The 4,586-nt window shown below is 51.6% G+C and overlaps 1 protein-coding gene across 1 annotated transcript in view; it reads right to left on the bottom strand.

Moving 5' to 3' along the window:
* Hers (Histone gene-specific Epigenetic Repressor in late S phase) overlaps positions 1-4,586 on the bottom strand; it is a 302,932-nt gene that overhangs the window by 281,712 nt on the left and 16,634 nt on the right. The window lies entirely within an intron of this gene.

Here is a 4,586-nt window from a genome sequence, read left to right as displayed (position 1 = left end):
CCTGTTTTCGGCTTATGTTCATCGTCCTACCATCGGCAACTTTCTAACAGCGATAAACGACTGGACAAAGAAAGACAAATGCATGGGCGCTGAATATAACGTTTGTTGTTAGCCTGCGCCCATGAGTTGTGTTTGTTGCTCCGTCGTTTAGCGCTGTTCGAAAGTTTCCGACAATGTACTAACAAGCTGAATTTTCGACCCTCCAGCAATCATCATCGTGGCTGTCATCTTCAGCAGATTGTCGACACACAGCCTGCTAGACGGCTGAAGAAGCTGAATGCTTATTACACGTATAGCCGACTATATATAAGGATTCTGATCCTTCACGGTTGGCAAATGGCAATGGCGTACAGCACGTGCAAAAAAAAAATGCAGCCGCGTTCTCCTTGCACAACAAAACGCGCAACATAACGTCATTCATGTCTCATTATTGCGTTACCAAAACGCACATCACCGTATAAGAAGGCACAATTGACCTGCGAACGGATTCCACCTGGCCCAGCTCTATCTCAGCTTCGAAGTTTATAGGCACGCTCTCCAAGGGACGTATTCTGAAACGTTCGCCGCGGCGAAAGTTTCGCACTGGCCACGCCTCCGCTGTTGCGGCGCGCGCTGAATGGCTGCTTTGACAAAACCGGAAATTCACTTGCGCCACCTGAATTTCCGGTTTTGTCAAAGCAGCCATTCAGAGCGCGCCGCAACGGCGGAGGCGTGGCCAGTGCGAAACTTTCGCCGCGGCGAACGTTTCAGAATACGTCCCCAGCTTCGCGTCTGTCGGCATATAGGAAGCCGCGGGTCCTGCCACTTCCAGAGTAGCGAGGCCGAGCCAAATTTATCCAGCCTGCCGATCGTGCCCCACTGTTGCGCAAGGCACGCGTACGCGCACACAATACAGGGACGGCAGACGAGATTCAGCTCCACCTCACCATTCCCTTACCGCCCATCAGAGTTCAATCTGGCGCCAGATCGAGACCAAAGCATTTATTCCTCCCCATCTGGCACATTTATTTTCACCATGGTCTCCATAGTCCACAATGCACCACCTGCCGAGCGCCCCGGGCGGGTCTTTTCCAGTCTGTGGAGCTGCCCCACGCCCACGGCTTGGTTTGGTTTGGAGCCTGTAGATATAGCACAACCCACTACGGGGGATTGGCCATGAATCGGGCGGCAGTGGGTTGAAAAAGAATGAATACCTAAATAGGAATTTTTTTTTAATGAAAATGTGATATGAAATTAATTCTAATCGTTAATAATAATTTTCATGATATAGTTTCTTAAAATTAGAAGTTAATATTAGAAGTTAATATTAGTTAGAGCCTATTCCCAACGCTTCCTTTTCCTCGTGGGAGGCCGCTCTTCGGGCCACTTGCTCGGATGACCAGCTCTGGCTGGTGGACCGTGCTTGCCTAGAGATGTCGGCCGGGGGGCTCCCGCACGTCTAGGAGCCCAACCACATTCAAATAGATTGAATAAAGTTTTATCCATCCATCCATCCATCCATCCATCCACACAGTCCCAGGAGCGAGAAACGGCAAATAGGTGCGCGAGAAGCGGCGTTCCTCTCTTGTTGTAGCCAACAAAGGGCTGGCGAAGAACTACGTACGTGCTTATTGGAGGTTGGAATGCGCAACAGTTTGACGATACACACAGAAGAGACACACACACTTCTCTTGTGTGTCTCTTCTCTTCTGTGTGTGTCTTCTGTGTCTCTTGTGTGTCTATTCACACGTGTCTCTTCTGTGTGTATCGTCAAACTGTTGCGCACTCCAAGCTCCAATATGCTATACCAACACGCCCAGTCGTCAACCTTGGTACGTACTTGCACGCGGGCATCCGGGCAAGGGAAGGAAGGGCCACCAGCGCGAACGCGCCACGCGACCAACGAACACCGCCGGACCCCATGGCGCGCATGCGCTTGGCGTATTGCGCAAGCGACGCCAGCCGCCGCCAGCAGCAACCGCGGCGACGACGACGATCCTGGCGTCGCGCGCGAGCCAGTCGGGCGCTGCGCGCGCGTACACGCGTTGCGCAAGTGGTCGCGGCGCGCCGCACGCGACAATTTATCACGTAAGCACGTCGCGAGCCCCAAGTCTCTCTCTTTGTCGATCTCTCCCGCGCGGACTACGCCCGCAGTTCGCGAGAGAGAAGGAGATTCTTGATGAAGGGAAGGAAAGGATGGGGCAAAGTGCAGCGCAGTAACTGTCTCTCGGCAGAGGACACCTCAACCGCGCCGCACAGGGGGCAGGGAATGAAAGTAGGGGGAGAGAAAGAGCACGAGGCTTGCGAAACCCATGCTGCAGTAGGGGAGAGAGAGAGAGCCCTTGGCGCGCTTTCGGAGCGCCGCGCGCGCGTCCCTGGGGTGGGGGAGGGGAGCGGTTGGCACGGGAGGAGGAAGGGGAGGGACGCGCCGAGAATGAGCGAGCTCATTATATGACGGCGTCGACACGCAGGCGCACAAACATCCGCGTATGTTCGGGCATGTCACTCCGGGTTTTTTTTTTTTCTTGGTAGCGCCGCACTTGCACCAGTTAACACGTAACGGTTTCCAGCAATCACGGACGCGAGCAAAAGTAAGTAGAAACGGACAGGACAACGCTGGTAAGCACGCGGTAAGCACGCGCGTTAAACGAAAAGCTCGCAGTTTCGCCCCCAAGGGCGAACCAATGACGCCAGGCGTAGCGAGGTGTTAAAATATTACACGAAAGCAAGACGGTTTTGGATAGCCAGTGTAAACTGTTTCAGTTTATTGTGCAGCAAACGCTCGCTTACCAGCGAAACAGCCCCCTCCCCCGCCCCCCTCACTTTCGCGAGCGAACGTTCCGTGCTGCCGCTCCGTTTTACCGTTTCTCCGTGACGTACGCAGTGTTGCCACGACACATTAAAAAATAGTAGTAGATTTTTTCGCGAAAAATCAGTAGAAATCAGTAGATTTTTTAATTTCAATTTTTGCACTCAGTTTATGAGCCCACGAATTCAGCGCTTATATTAGTACTCTGTTGAAGTATTGTAGCTTCCAGGAAATAGTACAAAAATTGATCCCGAGATTCTTAGCGATACTATTGAAAAACCCAGGGATCCAGAGAGCCATTGTCAAGCACGAATTTAAAAACAGTGAAGCCCTCCGATGGCCTATTCAAAGGCATCAGATAGTAGTTAGTGCCTGAAAGCTTTAGACAAGGGTAATTGGAGATCGCTGGGAGAGGCCTCCGTGCTGCAGTGCACATAAAAATAGGTTGTCATGATGATGATGATAGTGGTGGTTTCATAGTTGTGGGGTTCGGTATGCACCCACTTTCACAAATTCACCACCTCACCTTTTCCCATAAAGCATAGAAACTCTATGCCTTTTCCCCACTTTGCTCAAAGACAGAGTTAGCGCCACGTTTGAGAGTCTGGAGACGCAAGAATGTATTTTAACTCCGAAGCCAACCACGTTTTTTTTTTGTCTCGCTAGGTGGCATCACATTAATATAGCCTCTGTGTTCCTCTATAACCATCCATCCATCCATCCTCTGTACTGAAAAAGTTGCAGATTCCGCTTTCGTTTCAGTAGAAAAGCAAGAAAATCAGCAGATTCCAGCGCTTTATCACTGAATCAGCAGAAAATTTTAAAAATCAGTAGATCTACTGATAAATCAGCAGCCGTGGCATCACTGGACGTACGTGCCTCCGAAACTCGGCAGATCACGTGACCTCCAGCATGCGGCGCCGACGCGCGAAAAGAGCACGCGCGTCAAGGCCTCCAATAAATTTATCTGACTTAGGGACCCCAAGCTAAAGTTTGTCGCAGCGCCACTGCTCGCCTCGCGGACAGATTCGGTACTACTGAGCGGGCGCGTCGCCGGCGCAGCGCAGTCACCAAGCAACGTTTCGGCGGCCGCGCGTACTGCTCGCGCTCAATCTTTTTGCGAGTGCTCGCGGCGGTGCCTCGCAGGCGTACAAGGAGGAGTTGTGGCTCATTTTGAAGTATGGCTGGAACGGTTTCGCGGCGGTCGAAAAGCGGGGAAGTGTACTGTTGTGTTGTCGGCTGCCACAACAGTTCCATCAACACCCAAGGCAGAGAACCACCCGTGAAGTTCCACCGGTTCCCGGGAAAATGGTACGAGCAAAAGAGGCGGCAAGCCTGGATTACTGCCGTCCGCAGACTCAAGTGCCGTCCGCAGACTTGTGCAGGACTTCTCTTCGTGAGAGTTGATGAAAAAGCACACAGCAGCAGCGTGCTTGCAGTGCCCCTGGATACCAGCCTTGCAAGTACACTTGCCATGGCGAATCTTAAGCTGGCGCTTTAAGGGGCATGACCATGCAAGCTGTAAACAAATTACGGAGTACAGTTAAGACTACTTGCGTGCTGTGAATGCGAAAGCATTTGTGTCTCATTGTGGCCTACAAGTCACATATACTTGTTTACTAACAGGTGCTAGCCTCAAAGGCCTCTAGAGTGAATGCATTTATGCTAAAGGCCTTGATGTTGGAGATCTTTACAGTAAAAGCCCTCAGGTTGGGACCTTTAGGTCAATGTCACTTACCCTGACCGTCGTTACACATACATTTATCCTGACCGTCTATCTTGACACATACACTAAGCG

This window comes from Dermacentor albipictus, chromosome 7 (assembly GCF_038994185.2).
Source record: "Dermacentor albipictus isolate Rhodes 1998 colony chromosome 7, USDA_Dalb.pri_finalv2, whole genome shotgun sequence".
NCBI classification, from domain to species: domain Eukaryota; kingdom Metazoa; phylum Arthropoda; class Arachnida; order Ixodida; family Ixodidae; genus Dermacentor; species Dermacentor albipictus.
This window is presented reverse-complemented; position numbering and strand designations above follow the sequence as displayed.